Raw genomic sequence first — 25,059 nt, forward strand, 5'->3', positions numbered from 1 at the left:
CTTCCCTACGGGGAAGGGCTGCCAGCAGGCTCTGCACTGGCAGCCTGGCTGGCAGCAGTGAACCCACCTACAGGCCACAGCACACTCATCAGAGGCAGCACACCACCAGGCAATGACAGCTCCACTCCCCACCTTAATCCTCTCTCTGCAGAACTCCAATCCTGACAAATTCCCTGATTGCTCCCAATCTCCAAGTGCTGTGGACTGTGCCAGGCTGACTTGCTGTAACCCATGGGAGCAAGCAGTGGAGCCACACACCAAAGAACAGACACGCCTTACCGTGGCCTCTTCCCCGGGCAGCTCTCACATGAGTCGGGACGCGTGGGCAGCCATGCTTTCCCACTGTACTGCAGAGATTCCTGTCCACAGTCTGTCCAAGGAAGAGAGGGAAGGAGAGCCAGACACGCCCCAGAGCCCAGGACCAGACTGAAAAAAGACTTTGCTCGCAGATGTTGCAACTCGCCTTCCGCTGGGCAGCTAGCTTCACCCAGTCAGGGAGATCTGTTGTTCTAATCCGCCCAGCTGGGGTGACCTTTGAAACCCCTGGCTGTCAGCTGTAGAGGCTCTCAATGGAGTCCTGGGGAAACCAGGGTGGAAGCTCATGGGTTTTCACAGAGCTGCAGATTCCAGTCTGAGTGTGGAGCGAAGGGAGGAGGCTGTCAAGCAGAGAGCTGAGCCCTTGGAGAGGCTGGGCACACCCCCAACTCTACATCTGGCCTGGAATACCACTCACCCCTGGCACATCTGGCCTAGAATCACCACCCAGGGCTCGTGGGACATTTGCCTCCTGAGACCCTGCTCCTTTCTCCTTAACGTGAGGAAGCCCTGGTTATGATCCCTTGAGTGGGAGACAAGCCCAGAGAGCAGACGGATGGGGGAACTCCGGGCTGTAACTGTCTTAGGGAAACTGGGCTGAGGTTTCAACCAGGCTCCACAGGCTGTGTTCACACAGTGCAGAGGACCCAGTGGCACTGGTCCTGCCCCCTGGGAGCTTCAGGAGCAGCCCCTGGAACATACCCCTAAAACGTGGTAGGAAGGTGATGCCTAGCCCAGTACCTCTCCTCCTAGGGACAGAAGGATTTCCATCATTCCAGAGGAATCTCTCATCCTATGCAACTCACCCCTTGGGACAGACTGAGAACGTCTGAACTGGCAATGACAGGAATTTAAGCTTTTCTGTTGGCTCGTGTCTGATTCCTGAGTAACTGGTATTCTCCTAACACCTACATGACCCCTTACCCTCTAGCTCATCCATTCTCAAACTTCTTGATCCCAGCGCCCCTTCATGGTCCTAAAAATTACTGGGGATCCCAAAGAATTTTCGTTTGTAATTTATTGCTATCAATATTCACTGTGTTAGAGATTAAAACTAAAAAATATTAGTTCATTTAAAAGCATCAATAAGCCCATTATGTGTTAACGTAACATTTTAAAAAGAAAAAATGTATTTCCCAAAACAAAAAAAGTAAGAAGAGTTGTTTTTGCTGTCTGACGTAATGGAAGACACCTAAATTTTCATATCTGTTTCTGTATCTAAGCTGTTGTGACATCACAGTATTAGTATCTGTAGCTACTAGAAAGCTCCACTGTACCCTGGGAGAGAAGGTGAGTGAAAAGAGCAAACAACATTTTATTACAAAAATGATTTGGACTCATGGCCTCAAGGACTGAGAAGGGTCCCCAGGGCACATTTTGAGAACTGCTGCTTTAGTCTATCCCCCTGCTCTCTTTGTCACCAAGGGCCCTCACTTCTGTCCTCCTTAAATACACAAGTGGAAGAGTGGTTTCATGAAGGTAGTGGTGTGTAGCTTTTAGCGGGGATGGGGAAGAGGGTGAATCAGTATTTAATCTGATTCCATCTTTTCTTCCAAAGAAAACGGTTGAACAAATGTGGACCAGAGAGATTTGAAACCTGAAACAGACACTGATGAAGAGAACACATTAAGCCATTTAAGTTCTTGGCTAAGAACTAAAGGTACACCCAGATTCTGAAAGAACTTGAACGTAGTAGATATTTGAATATTTTATGGCTAATAAAAGAGGAAAGAATAAAAAAGTCCCACAATGCTGTTCACCACTGAGGAATGGGGGCAAATCGGATTTAAGTCTCCTTAGACGGAGGTCTCTGGTAGTGGACACTCATTTGATCTGGACAAAATCATGGAAGGTATGTTTATCAAATCAGTGGATTATACTAAGCAAGTAGGAACATCTACCACGTTGGATGCTAAATACACCTTGAAAGATCAGCAAAAGGGACCAGAGCTTGAGAGGACATTTAAAAGAACAAATTTTAAGTTCCCACACGTAGGCTCAAAACACACACACACACAAAAAAAACAACAACAACTGCCAAGTACAAAATGGCTGATTGGAAATAACACAGACTCTGGTCCCATGAAGGTTGGGTCAGGTCCCACGTTAGGAAAGCGCATCAGATTCCACACATCATAGTTGGCAGCCAGGCAGTTGTACGGTTATATGATTAACCTGTCTTCCCCCTGGAGCACGAGCGTCACCAGGTCACAGGTCCTGTGTGTTTTCCTCACTGCTGTATCCCCAATGCCCAGAATGCCAATAAGCAAAATTACTGATAAGTTCTCAATAGATCATTGTGGAATGCATGAATGAATAGAATTTTGGGTTAAAAAAAATTTTTAAATCATTTCCAAATTATGACTCCATTTCATTTTATTGCACAGGGACTCCTGTGAATGCTAGAGAAAGGACGTAGAGAAAGCAGTGCAGTGGGAGAACACGCCACACCATAAACGATCTACTCCTTTGGGTCCCACAGGCAATTAGTTCAAGACACATGCCAGTCTCGTTCTAAGCCCGGCATGTAGCTTGTGCATCCATCCTACTGTTTGCTTCTCAGCGTGAAATGGGCATAATGATGCTCCGCTCGGGGTACACTCTCTGGGTTTCTCTGAGCAACTCGGTTCCACATCCCGGGATTCCCAAGTGAAATCATGCAAAGCCAGCCGGCTCTGCCTCCCACCGCTGAGTTTTCCCCAAGCACCAGGCAGCCTCTCCCTCCCCAAGGCTTCCTGGGCCTTTCCTCTTGGAAAACACATTAAAGGAGAGGCTGGGCTTCTACGAGCAGATGAGCTGCCCACGCCAGCCTGGCCACATCAACAAAGCAGCAGACCGCGGGTGGGAGGAGGGTGTCTGCTCAGCAACACAACCCTGAGTGCCCACATCTTTGGCAGAAAGTTATTTTTAAGTTTTCTCGAAAGGGGACACACGCACACATACACACACAGACCGAATAAAATAAATACACCCAACCGCACACACAGTGTGAACGAGCGAGGCCTGATCCCCCGGAGCTACTCTCTTCCTGCTGGGGTTCTTGCTTAATTTGTGATTTAATGAGAACAGGCTGAGAGCAGCTTTCTGCAGTAAAAGTCACACGCAAAAAGCAAGCAGAGCCAGAAACCCCGATTATAACTAAATTAGCAAAATGCACATTCCTATCACAATCTAGCAACAATCCTAAAGTTCGCTCACTTCATTATCAGGTGTCACCCCTGCAGAGGGGTCACACGTGTGTTTATCCAATCATCCCCTCCTCAAACGCCAGGCCTCCTCCCTCTGGTCTTCTAGGCCATACCAATTGTGCCCAGTTTTTTTAAACCCCATAAAATGAGCACTGTGAGTACTCAGGCCTGTGCGAGCCTGGGCAATCAACTCGGGGAGCAGGAACAGTACTCACAGCTCCCATCCCCACGATGCCCCATCGCCAAGAACACACTGCTCGGCTGTGGTCTTCGATGCTAAACTGTGTGGCCTGAGGCAAGTGACAATATGAAAGTCTTAATCTCCCCATCTGTAAAGTGGGGCCACAACTAATACCCACCCCCACTCTGCAGGGTTGCTATGAGGGTTAGCAGTGTGTTTAAAAAGCATCCCCAGAGCAGTCACTGGCACAGAATAAGTTCTCAGTCCCTGGTGGCTGCTATTGTTAACGTTGCCGTTGTTTTCAGATTTCTGTCAAAGCTCAGGGGATAGAAGCAGTCGTGGCCAAGAAGGGAGCTGGCACAGGAGAAAACAGAAGATAGCACCAGAGGGTAAAATAGCACAGAAGCGAGTCAGTGACTCTAGTGCTTACTAGGCTATAGCCCAACCAGATGTGTGACCTTAAGAAAGTCAGCTTCCTTCCCTAGTCTTCTCTACATGGGCCCTTCCTGCCCTAGTGCACCTGTCTCCTCTATAGGACACCTGGACAGGTAGGAAAGGTTCCAGCAGGGGAAGCCAAGCCCAGAGCAGGAACAAGATGCTGCGGGACACCAGGGAGGAGGCGAAGGCCTCCCTACCAGAGGATTCTGTTCCGGGCCCACCACACAGGCTCCACGGGAGCAGCAGCCAAGTCAGGCAGGCACACCTGGTCCTCAGGACATACCAGCAAAGGCCACGAAAGCTTTGAAGACTGGGCAAGTGCTAGTAACAGGTGCCTATACTGTTATTCCAGCTTCTCAGCCGAGGCCGCTCCCAGGTCTGTCCACAGAGGGGCTGGGGCTGAAAGAGCTGAGCAGAACCCCCAGGAAAAAAGAAGAAAGAGAGACAACTAATCATAGCTACTGTTTAGTGAGCACTAACTATGTGTCAGGCATGGGAGTAAGTACTTAAGGTGACGTACCTCATTTAATCCCTTAGCAGAGTGGCAAATATTAATAGCAAAATTAATGGGGAGTATCATTCAGCATAAAATATATTCCTTTTCTGCCCTGACCGGTTTGGCTCAGTGGATTGAGCACCAGCCTGCGGACTGAAGGGTCCCAGCTTCGATTCCGGTCAAGGGCATATACCTGGGTTGCAGGCACATCCCCAGTAGGGGGTGTGCAGGAGGCAGCTGATAAATGTTTCTCTCTCATTGATGTTTCTAACTCTCTATTCCTCTCCCTTCCTCTCTGTAAAAAAATCAATTATATATACACAAGAGGCCCGGTGCACAAAAATTTGTGCACTCGGGGGGAAGGAGGGGTCCCTCAGCCCGGCCTGTGCCCTCTCGCAGTCTGGGGCCCCTCGGGAGATAACGACCTGCTGGCTTAGGCCTGCTCCCGGGTGGCAGAGGGCAGGCCCAATCCCTAGGTGCAGCCCCTGTTCGGGCTCTGAGCAGGGCCGATTGGGGAGCTGGGGCGCCGCCCCTATCATGCACAGAGCAGGGCAGATCGGGAGGTTGCGATGCCACCCTCAGTCACGCTCAGGGTAGGGCCGATTGGGGGGTTGGGGCACCGCCCCCTGTCACACTCAAGGCAGGGTCAACGGGGAGGTTGCGGCGCCATCCCCTGTCACGCACAGAGCAGGGCCAATCAGGGGGTTGGGGCGCTGCCCCCTGTCACTCACACAGCAGGGCCCATCAGGGGGGTTGGGGCTCCGTACCCTGTCATGCACAGAGCAGGGCCGATCAGGGGGTTGGGGAGCTCCCCCATGTCACTCACAGAGTAAGGCCGATAGAGGAGTTGGGGCACCGCCCCGTCACACACAGAGCAGGGCAGATCAGGGGGTTGGGGTGCTGCCACTGTCACACTCAGGGCAGGGCCAATGGGGAGGTTATGGCTCTACCCTGTCACACACAGAGCAGGGCCCGTGGGGGGGGGGGGGGGTTGGGGCGCCGCAGCCTGTCACACACAGAGCCGCAGGGCGATCAGGGGGTTTGGGCGCTGCCCCCTGTCATGCTGATCCCGGTGGCATATTACCCTTTTACTATATAGGATAGAGGCCTGGTGCACGAGTGGGGGCTGGCTGGTTTGCCCTGAAGGGTGTCCTGGATCAGGGTGGTTTGCCCACTGGGGTGCCTGGCCAGCCTGGGTGAGGGGATGATGGCTGTTTGCAGCTGGTCACACACCCTTCAGGGTGGGGGTCCCCACTGGGGTGCCTGGCCAGTCTGGGTGAGGGGCTAAGGGCTGTTTTCAGGCTGGCAGGTGACGGAAGCTCCCAACCCCTCCTTTTTTTCTTTTTTTCTTTTTTTATTCTGGGCCAGCTTTAGCTCTGAGGCTCCAGATCTTAGGTCTCTGCTGCTGAAAGCAGGTATCTGGCCTTTGTTTACCTTCTGTATTTGAAACAATGTTGCGATCTTGCTGGCTGAAGCCCGGCGACTAAAGCAGGTTTCTGGGGTTTTGTTTAGCTTCTACATTTGTAACATAGTTGCTTAGAGTTGCAGCTCAGAGGCCGGCAAGGCAGGCGGGGAACGTTGGAGTCCTCCGTCACTGAAGCAAGCAAGCCTCATGTTCGCTTCCAGCTGCCTGGCTGCCGGCCGCCATCTTGGCTGGCAGTTAATTTGCATATTCCCCTGATTAGCCAATGGGAAGGGTAGCAGTCGTATGCTAATTACTATGTTTCTCTTTTATTATATAGGATATATATTCCTTTTCTTTCTAACTTCCTCTCCCTCCCTCAATTCGGCCAACATTTAATAATTTGAGTTATGTAGAAACATGAGTCTGGGGCTGGGGAGAGGGGGTGTGAGGGCTAGTGGGGAGGTTGGGGCAGCCCACAGTGGTATGGGTGTGCTGATGGTGTTGGAATGTCACAGGGGTGAGGAGAGATCTAGAAAGAGGAGGGAAGGGGAGTGAAGAGAAGGGCCACCAGTCTGTGCCATGAGTCTGCCCTGCCCCTCCTCTTCTGGTCTTCAGAGAAGCCTAGGAAAGCTCTGGAGAAGAAGGCCTAGGAGGGGCAGGAGCCTCATGATTCTACTGATTACACCCCGTCCTGAAGGGCTCTGAGCAGCTTCTGGAGCTCCAGGCTGGCTGCCCCACCTTCTTTCTGAGTTGCTTGAAGTGCACACTGGCCCTCCCTTTTGGGGAGGAAACTGGCCCTTTGTCGATAATCTGAAGGGACAGGCCCAGAGGATCCTGTGCTAGGAGGGCCCTTAGACTCTGAGAACACGATGCAGGCGAACTGTGAGCAGAGTTCACGTGGCGCCTGCTCCTCTCCATGCACTTTAGGGGGATGCCAGCTTCCCCCTGGCCTGTTTCTCTTGGGAAAACATTAGCTCTGTGGCTAGACTAACACCGGGATAAGTGGAGGAGAGAGAATGAAGAGAATACTTCTGTGGGAGTTCTGCCTTCCCACGTGAGAGCCTCAGGCATCAGGCTGGAACAGTGTCTTCCCAGGAGAGGGGGGCAGGAAGCACTGCTGACGGGGGGGGGGGGGGGGGGGGGGGCAGGGGCTGCAGAGATGGAGAACAGTGATAAGAACCAAGGCTGATAAGGACCAAGGCTGCATTTGAAGACTCTCCAGCCTCAAGTGCCCACAGCTCCTGCTGGGGCCCAGGCAGTTGCCAGTACCCATCTGGCTCTGGCATGTCCATAGCTCACTTGAGCTTCCTTTACGAAGAGGCCTGACGATACTTCCCCACTGTGACACAGCAAAGAAAACACACAGCCAACCTGACTTACCAACTCCTACAGGCTCCCAGATTTGAAAGTGGGGCTTGCAGTTGTTTTCTAATTACTCCTACGAACACAATCTGCCTCCTCTGGCTGAAGCTGAAGGCCTGGCAAACGGTATGATGAATTTCTAGTTTTCCTTCCACTCTTAGTTATTAGCACTAAGACAAGACGGTAGGTGCACAGAGAAGGTGAATGGGGAGGCAGCCAAGACTGGGTGTCTCTGCCTGGCTGGTGTGGCTGAATGCCGACCTATGAACCAGGAGGTCATGGTTCAATTCCCGGTATGTGGGTTGTGGGCTCAATCACCAATAGGGAGCGTGCAGAAGGAAGCCAATGGATGATTCTCTCTCATCACTGATGTTTCTATCTCTCTCTCTCCTGCTCTCTTGCTCTCTGAAATCAATAAAATATATATTAAAAAAAAAAAGACTGGGAGTCTCCCACATGCTGGAGGAGGGAGTGGGCTCAATCCAGGTAGGTTTTTTCCCATGCAATTTTCAAACTGGCCATCTCACCTGCAAAGAGGCCCAATCATTACTCTAGGGTCAAGCCCAGACTTGTGTCAAGAACATAGCTGGTCACCACTAGTACTAGCACACTAGTAACAATAAAATGAACCTGGCACACAGCAAGCACTTAACAAATGGTAACTCTTCAATAACAGTCAATTATGATGAAGAAGCAGAGGTATCATATTTCACTTAGATGCTCTAATTCATTTCAATATTGTTGCAGATATAGCCGTATCTATCACAAAGAGTAGACTGCTAATTCATACTCTTATGTTGACTTCTTTTTATCAGTTACTTGACAATGGCTAGATAATAAGCATTGTTCTCACCCTCCCAAATTGTGATTTACTGTTAGCACAGTGGATATGGCTGGATCACAGAATTCGGGGGAGACCCAAATCATCTAATCCAACACCCTTATTTTACAGTTGAAGAAATGGGCCCAGAGTGGACCTATGTATCCTCAAACATGGGGGCAGGGATCTCCACAGTTTTCGAGGCACAGAGAAAGGACCAGGACCATCTAAGCCAGCGGTTCTCAACCTGTGGGTCGCAACCCCTTTGGGGGTCGAACGACCCTTTCACAGGGGTCGCCTAAGACCATCAGAAAACACATATATAATTACCTATTGTTTTTGTGATTAATCACTATGCTTTAATTATGTTCAATTTGTAACAATGAAATTGGGGGTCACCACAAATTGAGTAACTGTATTAAAGGGTCGCAGCGTTAGTAAGGTTGAGAACCACTGATTTAAGCAGAGCTGCGCTGGGGGGAAGAGAAGGGGCAGATGGTGCTGCATGTCTAAGAACAAGGGAACTCATTTGGAAAAGAGTTGGACCAAGAGGAGTTTTGAGAGATATAGTCATTATATTGGTTGAGACTAGGTTGTGGAGGACCTAGAGGATAGCAATGCCTTTAAATAAAGCTGTCCAAAGGGTTTCTATTTAAAATTCACATTGAGCTACTGACAACTTACAAAATGCTTTCCCAATCAAGATCTCACTTCAACTTCACTACCTATTGAGATATGCCAAACCCCATTTTACTGATGAGAAATCTGAGGTTCAAAGGCCAAGGGACTTGCCCAAAGTCACAGAGCTAATAAAGCAGAACTAGAATCTAGTCCTTGCACCAAGTCCTGGCTCAATTTGATAACATGCTCAGGAAAGATTAAGCAAGATATGTTAAATCTTATTATAATAAATACCATGCCCAACAGGAAATTTCCAGCATAACAACTGTGTTGATAGTCCCTTGGATATTATTGAATGATATCTGATGGGTACAAATTTGACTAATGTAGTCAATCCTTAGCTCAGGGAAAGTCCTTTATATTTGTCCTAAACAAATGGATGACTTCATTCCAATCCCTCAGGCCTGAGGGTGAGACTAGGCATAGTGACTAATCTGTAGGAAATGTAATTACCACCTATATTCCTCTCCCCATATACAGAGATGCTCTCTCTTCCCATTCACAACACAGAAATCTCTGTGTTCTTCTCCAGAGCTTGCTGCTCTTCTTCAGGCTTCCCTCAACTCTGCTTCCACTGGCTGGGCACAACCCCAATCCTACGCCTTGGGTACTATACCAGAACTGCCAGGAGGATGCCTTGGCCGTGTGACAAACTCTATGTTTCCACATGCAGTTCACCCCTTGCCCTTACCCAATCTCCCATGATATGAGGGCCCATTCCCAGGACAGCCTTCAGCTGGGGATGAGAAACAATGGCTTAGTGTTTTCTGGAACTTACCTGGGGTGGTGGAGAACTGCCAACCCAACCTAGCCAGGTATTAGCACAACAGCCAAAAGTCAGGCTCAGACATAGCCCTGCTCCTCCTCCAGACTTCTGCATTCTTTACTCCAAGGGGCTGTATCATCTCCCTCCCTTCTGCTGGATACACCCCACTTAGCCCTTTCCAGTCTCAGTAGGGGCAGGGGCACATGGGAGCCTGCCTCTCTGAGGTTCCTTCAGGATTCCTGGGTACCAACCTTAGGTCCTTTGAATAGGAGACTCACTCACCCTAGGAACCTGAAATGTTAAGGCTGGGAGGGACCTTAGAAATGATGCGATCCCACCTCATCCACAGAGGGGGTCAGGTGTGTGCACTATGGGGATAGCTGAGGCCACCTCATCCTGAAGGATCAACTATACTCAAAGATTTGGAGGAAGCATTCTTATATTAAAACCAATGCATTCACATTATTGTAGAAAATCACAACTATATGTAGATTTTACAAACAACTATAGGATGCCAAAGGAATGCAATGCTCTCTCCACTTCCCTTGAGGGGAGAAGCACTGGTCCCATCTAACCCTCCTGTTTCACAGAAAGGAAACCTCCGATCCAGATGAATGCAGTGAGTGTGAACCACAATATCTACTGTTAGCAATAAAAATAACCCATTTATGAAATGCTAAAAAGGGACCAGGTACTGTACTGAGGGTTTTACCTAAGTTAACTTCCTTTTCAAAGCAACTCTGTAAGATAAACATTATCTTCATTTTAAAGATGAAGAGAAGACTCAGAAGTTGAGCAGTACATCCAAGGTCACAGAGCCAAAAGATTTGAACCCAGGTCTCTGACTACACCATTCAGACCCTTGGAAAAAGGTCACACTGTTAGAGATGCCACGGGGAAGAGCTGGGAGTGGGCCAGAGTCCAAGGTCCTGGCCTCTTATTCTGGCTCTGCCACTAGATTACACACAGAAGGGCCTTAACTCACCATCTCCACCTGTAGAAAGAAAACTGAGGCCCAGAGAGAAGGGCCCACTTAAGGCCAGAGCCACTGAGTTTCAGGGACAGAATCTGCTAACAGTGGGTCCTGGGGAAGTGTCCTAACCTCTCTGGGGTTAGAAAACCTCTAACAGCCCTTGTTGGTGTATCAGTTTGTAATATGATGTGCACATCAGTCAGCCTCTGTGGTCTGCAGACAGCATCTCAGACAGCTACCTTCACCTTCCTGCCAGGGTAGCTGGACGGGGTGTGTTAAGAAAACTCATTTGACAATTGTCAGTCACTGCTGATTCTGAAGTGATTAGCCAGTCTGCTAGCAATTAGCTTAGCCTTGCACACCAGGAAGCAGAACATATACAATAGTAGCCAAAAGTCACAGCCACAAGCATGCACACCCTCTAGCAAGGAAATTCCAGTGGTTCACATCTATAAGAATCTTCTTCCAGATCCCAACTTCTTAGGTCACTGATGTCCAAAAATCCTGCTCCATGGCTGGACAAAAGCGTGCTGAGAAGATGCAACTCCCTCTTGACAACTTAGAATATTTATATTATCCTTGGTTCCCACATTGACCATCTAGCCAATCAAGCCAGGTTTATCGAGATTGTGCTCCCAGCAAAGCAGAAAAAACTTCAGCCAGAGGGTCAGTATGCACAGCCCACACACCCATCACTGTGTGTTTATTGAGCACCTACAATGCCCACTGCAACCACAAATAAGGTGAGACAGAGAATAACAGACACCACATCTTCTCAACACAATGAAACAAACGCTGCAGTGAGAGTGCAGACACGCGCCTTACTTTGGACCTCACTCAGCCAGTGGTCTCCATTTGCTCCCATGAGCTCCCTCCCTCACACCCTGAGTGCCCTCCCACCCCTGCCCCTGCTTTTCCTTCCCAGTTGTAGTACCCACGCTCTGGGTGAAGAGGTTACTCTGGAGCCCCTGATTGCCACAGGTGGATGGGGTGTCCTTTGGTCTGGAGATGGTGTTTGTGGAGTTTGGGCATCTCTGAGTCCCAATTTCAGGCTTGGGCTGAAAGTTCATCAGTCAGAACACAGCAAAATGTGACTGACCCTCTGGAGAGAGTACCTGTGCTCAGAGATATCAGTTCAACTGGCTCCCAGGGGGGAGGAGACAGCCTCTGTCCCTTCCAACCCTCTCTCAGAAACGGGGGGCTACTACACAGAGGGGAAAGCCTTTCCCACAGACCCCATCAGCCACCAAAGAGGGAAGTGCAGGCTGGTGCAGGCCAGCAGGAAGATCAATGGGCCACCCCAGTATTAGGGCTCATAACTGGCCAGGGGAGCACAGAACTAGAGAACAAGGGACTTAGAATATTCAGGGAGAGGCCAGACTACAAAGAGAGAAGAGATAAAATAATAAACATAGAAATAAAACAGCTAGTTTAAGTCACAGGCCCTTAAAGCCTTCATGTTTTTCCACTGCTGAACCCCGTAATTCCGTATCCTACTCAGGACATTCAGTCAACACAAAAGCAGCAGTCCATCTCTTGCATTCAGCTGAGAGAGAGGCATGTGGTCCCAACATTTATTGGGTGTTAAATGGTCTCTCTACCCCACGGTAACAGGATGGTACAGAGCTCTGAAGAGAAGTACATTGTTTACCATCACTGCAAAGCTCTGAAATGACCATTCTAGCCATCAGAACATTTTCTTCTAGGCAATTTAGGTAATTTTCTTCTATCCAGTGGGCACAGCAGCCAACCAGCGAGGCCTCTCCAGGTGTGGTTGATTAGACCAAAAAGAAGTACAGAATGTGCTCATCTATACCCAACACATCTATTAAGTTAACAGTGCACTTCTAATTACTAACCTCCATTTCTCACAGTCACATAACATTTAACAAAATGCTTTCATATGGAGCTTTTATCATTAATATTTAAGGTCATGAATCTGTTTCTTCTCTCTCTGCTTTTTAAAAATATAACTTTATTGATTTCAGAGAAGAAGGGAGAAGGAGAGAGGGACAGAGACATCAATGATGAGCATCATTGATTGGCTGCCTCCTACACACCCCACACTGGGGATTAAGCCCCAAACCTGGGCATGTGCCCTGACGAGGAATTGAACTGTGACCTCCTGGTTCATAGGTCGATGCTCTATCACTGAGCAATGCCAGCCAGGCTCCCTTTGTTTTTTAATCATGACCTGATACAGGACTTTTCTTAGAGCATGCAGTCCCCAGGGACTTCCCGGAGTCCAGGGTCTGATGGGGAGAGATTCAGGACATTAGACTGAAGAACTCTTCATCAATTGCTCTGCCCAAACCTATTTGTCAGGGCCAGGTTCTGTCTCCCTAATGGCATTGTCCCTCTTGATTTCTGGGCCCAAGTAAGACCTGGACCTCACTATTGACCATGCCTGTTCTATAAAATGAGGGTAAGGCCAGAATGACCTTGCTTGCTTACTTTCAGTTTAAACCTTCACAATGGTACTTTCTCTCCCATGAAAAGGTCAACTTTCCCCACCGGGCCACTATGGAAGCAGCAATTAGGCATGAGTCAAACTCGCTCAGGTGTCCTCCCCCAGTTACAAGGTTCCTGGCGAGTACAGCCAGACCTCCAAAGCAGAGCTCTCTTTTTGAAGTGAGGTAATGATTTCCCCCTTATGTCTTAACCAGAGGGTTCAAATAGTTTCCAGGGGCCAGGAGGTAATTACTTGCTTAAGTCCAGGAAAAGCCAAAGAGAACTTGCTCCCACGCTTGGCACCAGCATACTTTAACCAAACAACAGCGGGGAGGGGGGGGTGGGGGGGTGGGAACATTTAAAAAGGTTTAGCTATCTCTTCATTCTGCAAACCATGAACCATTTATCTGTTTGGTCAGTGCAGCGAGCGGTGTCTGACTGGCTTCTCCATTGGGTGGGACCCCCTCTGAACTGAGGCTGAGAGGAGACACTGTTTACGGAAAGTCCAGCCCCATGATGTCTAGGCAGGCATCTTGGGGTGCTCAGGGTCAGACCAATCCCCCTGCAGCACAGGGGAGAGGGCCTCCTCAATAATCCTACCCATTCTTCTCGTAAGCGCAGAGAGTCAACATGGTGCTCTGCTCAGGTTTCCGATGAGCCAGCCTCAGCAGAGCCAACCAAAGAGAGGACAGGCATCACGAAGTAAACACAGCCCACCCAGGCCAAGCTCCCATCTGCTTAACCCATCTTCTGGCACTTGGACTTATTTCTGCACTAGCTATGCGTGGGCTTTTCTACCACAAGTCAAGAACTCTAGGGAGCAATGCTTCCAGGTACACAGATAGAGGAAGGCTCGGCTGGCAACTCATCTGCTCTTCCTGCTTCTGCTCATCAAAAATAGTCCTGACATGTACCAGATCTATGGGACAGGCGAGGAAGGATGCAAGGGAAAGAGCAGCTCCTAGGTTAGAGTGAAATATGAACTCTAGCCCTAAGCTGGGTGGGGTAGCTTGGATGTATGTATTTTGCTTATCCTACAACTAATCGGGAAGCAGAGCTATCTTCACATGTTACACCTGGGTCACTTCTTCATCAGGCTGGGCCTACCTCAGCATCAGGGCATCTTCATTCACCAGGGCTTAGGTGGTAGAGGCAACTAGCAGAGCAACCTAGAATGTCCTCCTCCTTCCTTTTCAATAACTAGAGTGACCACATGATGAATCATCCAAACCAGGACTCTTCTGAAAGTAAAGAGTCATAATATTTATGCTGGGACTGTCAGGGAAAGCAAAATGTATGTATGGCCACCCTAACCACTTACACAGCCTCCCTACGTCTAGACGTGAGATGTGATTTCAAAGAGGTCTTCCTGGGCACGTTCACCCTATTCTGGCCAAGCTCATGCTCCCCATGTCCTCAGTCCAGGAAACTGTTATTTCACACACTGGGTTATATTTGGACATGTTCTCATATGTGTTCTTATTCCTTTTCTAAACAGTCTTGGTTACATGAACTTTAAATTCACTCCAGTTACCTTGTTCCATTTTCTTTTATCATTGTTCATAAACAATATTTGCTGAAAATCTGTTTGTGAATAGAATTACTGTGACTTTTTTTCTAATGTAAATACTATTACATATATATACATATATATTCATATATATTTCTAATCTTTTTCTAAATATGTACTTTTTAAAACAAAATTAGATATATACATTATCATTGCCTTTATTTTCATACTTTTCTTCAAGCTAAACCACAAACTTTCTCCTGGTTATGGCATACTCTTAATCTCTTTTTTCTTAAAATATATTTTTATTGATTTCAGAGAGGAAGGGAGAGGGAAGGAGAGATAGACACATGGATGATGAGAGAGAACATAATCTCATTTTCAATGACTCTATAATACTCCATCAAATGGATGCACCATAATCTACTCAGTTGTGCCATTATTTACCATTTAAATTGCTTCCAATTCCATTAAAACAACATCACAAGTTACAATTTCGTGAACATAACTTTCCTTCATTTTCGATTATTTCCCCAAGATATATTTCAAGAATTTCAATTACTGAATCGAAGTGCATGAAATCTGGGTCCTCTTCATTTCTGTCAACCTACTACCTAAGGCCAACTCGTGGCTCCCCAAATATTTTACTCTTTCCTCAGCCCCAGTTTGAGCTCGAACTCCTTGATCTGCTGCCTGGTCTCGGGCAAGGGTCAGGTTTGGGGTTCTTGCACAGTTTGAAGGGATGTGCACTTAAATATCAACAAGCTTAGGCAAGGTTTGGGAAGTGAGGCAAGCATGGAGCGAGACACGAAAGCATCCAACCCCAAGGAGTCATGAAGTTCAAAACAAGTGCTGTTATCAAGCAAAACATGAGGCCTCTGCCCTCTCCCGTGTAATCCTGCCAGTGTGGCAGCTCTGGAATGCGTTGGGTAGTCCTTACCACCCAGTGGAGTCCGGCTCTAATCAACCTCAAGATCCCTCTTCTCTAAGACCTTCCCAGCAGGATCTAAGATATGGGTTCATGAGAGCCCATCCAGGACAACTTTAGTATCTTATCCCACCAACCCATGATAAGATAGAAAAATTAGGAAGGCGTGTGGAGTTTCCCATACAGCTCAATACACACACTTTAATCTCAGTGTATATCCTTCATATGCTTTTGGAATTAATGTATTCTTTCATGTAATTATAAAAATGTCACGATTTTATTTAATTAGTAATGTGTTCATTTGTTCCCCTCCCCCCCTTTTTTTTTTGAGAGCTCACTACTTGCCAAGTGCTATGCTAGTCCCTGGGAGACACAGCAGTGAACACAATAGACAAAGGTACCTGTAGTGTGAACCCTGACAGTGAGCTTCTTTGTTTGTAATTTAAGTGCCTGATGTGAAGCTTTTGATTGCCAAGGCGCCCACTTCAAAGACATCCACCTGGAATAAACACATTGCCAGCCTCAGGACTAGATGGAGACCCTGGCCATCTCACCCAGGACGTTCCTTTGTCTTTAGAGAGCTTGGTTGGCTTAAATAACGGACCATCTGACAGCTTACTTTCCCTCTCCGCACTTTAATTCCTGCTCTTATATTTTAAATTCACCAAGAAAGAGTGAACCCGTGAAACCCCAGGCACCCCACCCGGGATCCCAATAAAAGCAGAATTCCAGGTCCATATTTGAAATTGTTCTCCCTCTCTCCCTCCCACTCCTTCTCTCCCTCCTCCTCCCCTCTCTACCCAGGACCTCTTGCTGTGTGGCCCGGAGCATTTAATGTACCCTCCAGGACCTGTGAGTAATAAACCTTGTATTTTCTACGTTCCCTGATGGTGGTTGCTTGGATGGATGGTTGTTGATGGATGGTGCAATCTTAATAAGAACCACAAGAGCCAGTCCAGCCACAACATTGGCCCTAGTTTGGGAAATGTCTGTGAGGGCTCCCCACAGGGAGTGCTGGGGGGCCCAGGTGAGTGTCCTGCTCAGTCAGCTCTTGCTACATATTTCCTGAAGACAGGGTTTCATAAAGATACCATCACTTCCCAGAGAATTCATGGGGGCCCTTCTTGTGTGCACAGCAGGGGCCAGCGGCCAGTGGCCAATGTGGAAGGGCTTGAAGTTAGCCAGCTTCAGTGCCATGCTGCCTGGCTTCCAATCCTGGCTCTGCTGCAGGACCCTCGACAAATTCTTTCATCTCTCTTAGCCTGATCCTCACTTGTCAAGTGGGGAGGGTGCTAACATGATCTCACTCATTTGTGGATTATAATGAACAACATAAACCGATGAACAAAAATAGATCTAGAGACAGAGAAGCAGCGATCAGATGCTCAAACCTCAGAGGGAAGGCAGGGGAGGGTGAGGCTAAGGGGGAGAGACCAACCAAAGGACTTGTATGCGTGCATATAAGCATAACCAATGGACACAGACACTGGGTGGTGAGGGCATGAGTGGGGGTGTGGAGGACATTGGGGGGATAAAGACACATTTGTAATACCTTAATCAATAAAGGGAAAAAAAGATGAAAAAATAAAAAAGAGGCTATGAAGATTGAAGGCCTCAGCACAGTGCCTGACACATCAGAAACCCCCAATAAATTAACCCGGTTGTAGCAATGACAACAGCATCAATTGGGTGCTAAATAAACCAGCTAAGCGGCGATTGTGTCAACATTAAAACAGGTGAAAGGTCACAGACCAGAGAACCCAGCTGAAATTAAAGATTCATTTGAATGGCCAGAAAGGCTAAGGATATAAAGAGGAAATTAATCTGTATGGGAAGGAAGAAAAACTAGCCAGACTTTCTCTTTCTTCTCCACTAATGTAAATGATAGAAACTAATAGGATTTCATTGATGTCAATAATGGAAATATGGCAAAATGCTCCTGCCAAACCCAGGATACTCCAGAGCTGGGCACATGCCAGAACTCAACCATAAAAGGCCAAGATGAGTTGAGGGGAACAGAACTGGGGATAAACACACATAGTTCAGGGACTTTCCTGAAGTATTCACATTCCAGAGACAGGTAATTTTGGGTGCCACAAAGAGCTCTGGAATTGAAGAAGTCTGAGGGAGGATGGGGCAAAGTAGGAAACAGAGCACTGGCCACAACCAGCAGAAGGACAAAGGCCAAATTTGTAGAGGTTGTTCTCAGCTCTGTGATTGAAATGGAATGATGTCCAGATTTAATATCAGTGGTGCAGATAAATAATGTCAGCAGACTGGATAATTAAAGATTTTTGGCTCAATTCTTCACTCTCTCACTTTCTGGAGGGAGGCTGAGAGAAAAAGGAGATGGGTCCAATAAACCAAGAATTCTCATGGTTTTAAGTATATTTTTAGTACTCCCTACATCTGGGATAGCAGAGACATTATTTCAGGATCAGATCCTAATCACACCCTTTACTTGGGGCTACATCACTCCCTAAAACTCTTTGAAGAAAATATAATTAGTTTAAAGATATGCACGGGCTAATTAAGACCATATTTAGGGAGTCTTTAGCTTCCAAAAGAAGATGTTTCTGGGTAAGTGGAACAGTTGCCACTAAACCAGTTACCACGACTCATTCCTCACCATCTCCCCAAAGGCTTTTCCCCACCTTCCCAGGGTTCCTCCCTGCACCTGCATCTGGACCAGACCTGCTCTGCTCAGGACTGGAGCTGCCCAAGACTAGGGTTCACCGTCAGGTCCTCATAGAGCAGTGCTGGACCCAGCCACCTGTTTCCTCTTGCTTTTTAAAGTGTGGGCTATTGACAAAGAAAAAGTGAACCACAGAACTACAGATACACTTAAGAGACCTTGGAAATCTAATTCAATGTTCCCCTCAGTAGAAGAATTCTGTTCTGTCTCAAACTGGGCAACAGAGAGCCTCCTGGTATTTGTGCAGACAATTGCCAGAGCCAAGCAAGCCATGAGGCTGGTGATGCCATCAAGGTTAGAGGCAGGACTTAGCCAGGATCCTGGTGGGTCCCTTCATGAGACAGACAGACCTATGGGTGCCAGGAGCTGCAGGCCTAGGGATGCAGTTGAGAGGAATTCTTCCAGCCCACTTAGGGCACGTCAGGATGCCCCAGAGTTAGGACGTCCCCGTCACTCATGCAGGAACACTCTCCGGGCATCTCTGACAGTAGAGCATTCTCAGAAAGGGGACAGGAAGAAATGGCACGGAGGGAGTTGGGTCACTGTGTTCAGCAGGGCTTGCTCTCTTAGGAGAAGTCTACAGCACCTCATTAGGGCTATCCTCCTCCATCACCCAGCTTCTGTGGAGAGTAGAAACAGAGGGGCTTTCTGTGGGGCCCTCAAGAGAGCCCAGCCAGGGCATCCCAAAAGGTGATCACCCAGATAATCCTGCAGAAGAAAGCTCCCACCCTCACAAGCAGTTCATTCCTTCATGAGCTGAGCCATGATATGCCTCCAACTCCCTGGCCCCAATGTTGTTCCTGGGGTCACAGAGAGTAAACTCTATTTTCCTACAAGACATGCCTGCAAATATTTGAAGACAGTCATCATTTATCCTTTACCCTTCTGCAGACAAAACACACTTGACCCCTTCAACTATTCCTACTTGGCACTGTTTCCAAACACTTCCACATCCTCTGACACACACTAGTTTCACCATGACTCCCTGGGTATGACCCTGAGGACTGAAGAAAGAACACAGGAGCAAAGTGGTGAATGCGTAGGTTTGGATCCCAGACCCATCACTCACTGTGCCTCAGTTTCCTCCTAAGCACCTGATCATCTCAGCTATGAGAATTACATCAGTCGATTCATGGAGAACTCTTAGTACTGGCATCTGATAAACATTTAATTAAGTTTAACTATTTCTTTTTTAGAACAATGCTTAGTATATCAGAAGTATATAATACCTCATGCAAATCCTGCATCTGGATATTCCAATTAAATTACTCACCAGCTTCCTTACTGATAAAACAACAATACAACCTCTGAGCTTTGATGAGGTAAGGAATGAGAAGCCTCCTGGCCAGGGGTTGGTGCATAACAAGGAGACAATAAACATCAGCTTCCTTTACCTTTGTACTGAATGATGCTGTGGCTGGGAGCCATCCTCCCTGGGTCTCTGACTGTTCTGCAGGTCTTGTAAGTGGAGGCACTGACCGCCTTTGTTCCAAACTTTCTTTTCAAGAATATCTGTATCATAAGCCTTGGAAGAGAGAGAGAGTGCCTACCTTTGGAGCACAGCACAGGCACATTTACTGTTCATTAGAAAAAACCTGCTCCCTAAGCTCAGGATTTCTCACCACTGTGAGTGCCGGTGCCATCTGGCCTTCTGTGTCACCCTCGGCAGACTGGAGCCCATAGAACCAATGCAAGAAAATGCTGATGCCCTGGTCCCTGTTATTATTGTGAATCAACGCCCTTTGTCCCCAACACTTGGGTCTGGTCTTCCAATAGCAGTCATGAAACTGGCAGGATAACTTGTTAGCTTTCAAGTAGGTGAAATCTTAGACCTTCCATTGTTATTAAAAGCAACCTAGAAAAGAGATGGTGGCAAAATGAACTCCTCCATGCCCGCCCCCCCAATGTCCTTATCTTAAACTATCATCAACCCTATTACATTCTGTCCAAAAAAAGGTTGGGATGTGTGACCTGATAGATACAACACAGGTGAAGGTCAGCAGGACTCCAGCTGGTGTAGTTAAAAAGAGGTTAGTATACCCACATCCTTCTGGGAAATCTGGCCTAGAACCTCCAAAGCTATAACCCTGAGCAAGCTAAGATCTGAATGGGACAGAGAAGTGTAAATACTGCCATGTATGTGCTCCAGACTCACCTTAGGCATTAAGAAAGAAAGGAACACAGTTAGGGATAATGTTATAAAATACAATTTCAATTCACCCAATACAATTTCAACTCATCCCAGCCTCCTTAGTGGAAGGCTGGTAGGTATGCAAGCTGTCAGTCGTTCTAAATCTTCCATGTGGTCTTTACCATCCCCAATACCATTGTCACATATTTTCAGTTCAAAGTTTCATATGCATGATAAACTCTAGCATTTTGTTGATGCCCATTGACTATTCAGCTAAGCTACTCCCTTGCATTTTATAATTACCCTCCCTCTCCATTACAAAACTGAGAAAATCTAGGTCTCAACATCTGGTATTACGTTATAAGTCATGATTCTTTTCAAAAATAAATGAAAATAAATAAGCCAATAAATCTCTTTAACTACATACAATGCTTTTCTCTTATTCATCTTTTTAATTAGGGAGGGGGGTTATTTTTAGATTTATTTAAAATAAATCCTACTGTCTAAAGATTTCTTAAAATATTTTTAAGTATGTCCCAAGACCTCAACATCTGGTCATAAGTTACTTGCAGAACTGTGGCAGTTTTCTTTCTTTTGAAAAATAATTAATCTGTGATGGCGTTAATGGGTATAAAATGAACAAAAACAGCTTTTATCTCAACATAGTTTTAGCAGTAAGCTTGGGCTTTATCAGGCCCCATGATCAGGGATCGCCTGGAAAAGTTTAGTAATTAGGTTCCCAGGATAACTCCAGGGGATGATGGGCCCTCAGCTTGCAGGCTTATTACCAGTTTAAACTCTGCAGGGCCAGGGATCCACCGGCTTCCCAGGACCAGAATCTCCTTTGTGCTGTAGAGGACTCTCGAGTTCTGGTCCTGCCTCCTCAGGATGGCCTTCCATCTCTTCAAAGTTCTCACAGTGCCTCAACCAGAGACTGTCCTATGCTTTCCTATAATCCTATGGGTCCTCTGGTTTCACCATGTGTGTGTAAGAGACAGAACAGGATCCAAACCCTATAGTAGACTCCCAATTGCCAGAAAACTCATCTCTCTCCCTATGCAGATTAACTCCCAGTGTGCCCAGCCCTTAATGGTCTTCTAGGCTGTTCCATCACAGATAATGTCCCTAGTCAGAGACACCCACACCTTCAGGCCCAGATCCCATCCCCATCTAGACACCGATCAATGGAACCCAGTCAAGGGAAGCGGCCACAACTGTCCTGAAACACTGCCCAGAGACTTCCTCCCCAGTCATGGGTCCCATGGGGATTCTATTATTTGTGAGGATCTGACCCGGTGGTTCTGAACCAGGTGCCTCCAAGGAAAGCCAAGAGAGGCTCCTCCATCCCTCTTCAGCCACAGCAGGGGTCATATATACTTTGTAGAGATGGAAGGTACAGAATCCAAATGCTCAATCAATGACCATTCAGAGAGCTTATACTGACCTTTCAGTGCCCTTCTTTCTCAGGTTGGTGCTGTACTAGTGACTATATTTAAGGAGCTAACAGCTCACTAAATCCAGAATCTGACACTTCTGTGTTTACTTCCTGCTCCTCCCATCTGTCTTCTCTGCCACCCAATCTTTTCTACTCAGAATTGGAACATCATTAGCCTCCTTGTCTAGAGTGGGACTGGTCCTACCCCTTCCTCAGCAACACTGTCCCCACAGCCCCCACGATAGACAACTCCAAAAGTAGCTCCTACAAGGAACTGTCCCCTTGTGCCTCAACCTGCACATAGCACAGCTTTGCCAGTAGGCAATTAGGTCACAGCTTTGAGTGGCTCCAAGTGCAAGCGGAAGAACCTGACATAGCCCTAACCGGTTTGGTTCAGTGGATAGAGCGTCAGCCTGCAGACTCAAGGGTTCCAGGTTCGATTCTGGTCAAGGGCATGTACCTTGGTTGCGGGCACATACCCAGTAGGGAGTGTGCAGGAGGGGCAGCTGATCGATGTTTCTCATCGATGTTTCTAGCTCTCTATCCCTCTCCCTTCTTCTCTATAAAAAAAAAAATCAATAAAATATATTAAAAAGAATATATACATTAAAAAAAAAGAACCTGACATAATCCCTGGCTTCAGTGAGCTCCCAGGCAAATGGGAGAGGACAAGCCCCATGAGTACATAAGAAACCAGGAAATCATCAAGAGGACACAGCTTGATAATGGACTTAAAGGCTCACCTCCTTCTTATGGAAAGACTTTCTTCTCTTGGTTTCTAGGATGTTGTGCTCTTCTCATTTTTCTTCCTACCTCTTTCTGGTCTCTAAATGATGGGCGTGCTCACTCCCAAGAGGGTCAAATCCAGTCCCATGGGTTTATATACCACCTAGAACAGCGGTTCTCAACCTGTGGGTCGCGACCCCTTTGGGAGTCGAACGACCCTTCTATAGGGGTCGCCTAAGACCATCGAAAAACATATTATATATTGTTTTTGTGATTAACAACTATGCTTTAATTATGTTCAATTTGTAACAATGAAATTGGGGGTCACCACAACATGAGCAACTGTATTAAAGGGTCGCGGCATTAGGAAGGTTGAGAACCACTGACCTAGAAGTTGAAGACTCCCAAGCACATTTCCCCTTCCAACCTCTCTGCTAACCATCCAACTGTCTACTCCACATCTCCACTGGTTAATCGAACAAGATCGTTTAATATTCCCCAGCCAAATGTGTTCCTCCTGCAGCACTTCCCACCCAGGCAAAGGCCCCATCATCCATCCAAATGCTCAGTCTACGAGCCACCCCTTGCTCCCTCCCTCACTTTCTCACTCCATTCCAATCCATCAGCAACTCCCATTGGCTATACTGCTGGGGTCCAACCCCAGCGGGTCAGGGGTCCCCAAAGATGTGGACGGAGTCGGCAAAGAAGGAATGACACGGAGACAGCGTTCAGTTGATCAGCAGCCTAGCCAGGATCTCTAGCCAAGTTCTGGTCTGGATCTCCAGCGAAGTTCTGCTTAGGATCTCCAGCCAGGTTCTGTGTCCATGTTGTCTTGCTAGGTTCTCCAGCCAGGTTCTGTCCAGGTTCTCCAGCCAGGTTCAGTCACCAGGTTCTAGTCAGGTTCTCTTGCCAATTTCTGTAGTCAGGTTCAGTCCAGGATCTTTTGCCATGTTCTCTCCAGCAAAGTTCTTCTGTCTGTGTAGGTTCCTTCTTCTGAGTTCTGTGTTCTAAGTTCTGTGTTCTAAGTTCTGACTCTTGCTGTCTTGTTGCATCTGTATTTATACCAGTTGATTCAATCCTATCAATCTCTATTACAAAGGTTAGGGAGTAAAGATTATGTAGCTTAAGCATGATTGTTCGTAGTTAAAGTGATTAATTACCCACCTGGCACTTAGTTAAGAGGTTTTATTCCCTCCCTAACTTCAGGGGAAAATCCCTACCTGGGGAAACAACCTTTCTCAGAGAGGAGACCTTGGTTAAAACACATAGTGCCAAGAAGGTGAGCAAACATATTAAGAACAGTATGCCATATATGCCAGGTCCCTTGAAACAGCAAGCATGGACCGGCTCCCGGCACTATACCTTCAATCTGATCACTCCTTTCCACCTTCATGTCACCAGCCATACAAGCCACCAGCATCATGCTCTTCAAGCACTGCAAACTGTCCGCTATATCCACACTTGTTTCCCTACAATCTGTTCTCCACACAGCAGTCAGATCATAACACTCCCTGACTCAACACCCTCCAATGACCGCCCATAATACATGGAATAAAATCAAAACGCCTTACCGTGGCCTATAAGGCCACCTCACCCAGCCCTAACTATTGCTCTAAACTCACCTGTTACCATGTTGTGCCTCACCATCCACTTCAGTGCTTGCTGTTCCTCCAACCACACCAAGTGCACTCCTGCCTTAGAACGTTTGTGGTAGCCAGTATTTTTCTGCCTTGAATAGAGTTCTTCCTCAAGATTCACTTCCTCACATCGTTCTGTTCTCTGCTCACATCTCACCTCCACAGAGACCCCCCTTGACTATCTGAAGATCCTATATAAAAATAACCCTCTACCCCAATCTTTCCATCCCCTAACCATGCTCTATTTTTCTTCACTGTACAATAAATTCAATGCCAGACATTACTGTCTTCCTTTCTCACGAGAATGGAAATTACACAAGAGCAAGGAGTATACGATGAACATTAATTAGATCAATGTTAACCATATTGACATAGATTACATTCTTTTTTTGGAAAGGAGACTGAATTTCTCATAGAAACAATAATATAAGGGATGCATATAATACTGATGAAGGCCCTGATGCTCAACTTTTGAAGAAATACAGTAATGACCTTTTATCCAAGGGGGATATATTTCAACACCCCCAGTAGATGTTTGGAACCACAGATAGTACTAAACCCTATTTATATGGTTTTTTTTTCCTATACATACATACCTTTTCACTTAATGGAAGCACTTGATGGCTTCTCATTAACATATCCAAATCACCAGCATCACTACTCTTGCTCTTTAGGCCATTATTAAGTAAAAGTAGAGGCCAAGTGCATGAAAATTCATGCACTGGGGAGGGGGGGTCCCTCAGCCCAGCCTGCACCCTCTCACAGTGCAGGACCCCTCGGGGGATGTTCAACTGACTGCTTAGGCCTTTCCCCGCAGGGAGCAGGCCTAAACCACAGTTGGACATCTTTAGCACTGCCGAGGAGGCAGGAAAGGCTCCCGCCACTGCCGCTGTGCTCACAGCTGTCATCCCGGCTTGTGGC

The 25,059-nt window shown here is 47.2% G+C and overlaps 1 protein-coding gene across 4 annotated transcripts in view; it reads right to left on the bottom strand.

Annotated features, from left to right (window-relative positions):
* The window catches only part of MYLK (myosin light chain kinase), a 272,007-nt gene that overhangs the window by 178,046 nt on the left and 68,902 nt on the right, over positions 1 to 25,059 (bottom strand). For 3 of the 4 annotated variants that reach the window (XM_036348904.1, XM_036348907.1, XM_036348909.1), the window contains exon 1: positions 280 to 406. The exons of the other annotated variant lie outside the window; for it this stretch is intronic. The gene's annotated coding sequence lies outside the window, so the exon portion shown is untranslated. Of the gene's footprint in view, positions 1 to 279; positions 407 to 25,059 lie in introns of those variants that run through there. 4 annotated transcript variants of the gene reach the window in all.

This window comes from Myotis myotis, unplaced genomic scaffold, assembly GCF_014108235.1.
Source record: "Myotis myotis isolate mMyoMyo1 unplaced genomic scaffold, mMyoMyo1.p scaffold_m19_p_2, whole genome shotgun sequence".
Taxonomy (NCBI): Eukaryota; Metazoa; Chordata; class Mammalia; order Chiroptera; family Vespertilionidae; genus Myotis; species Myotis myotis.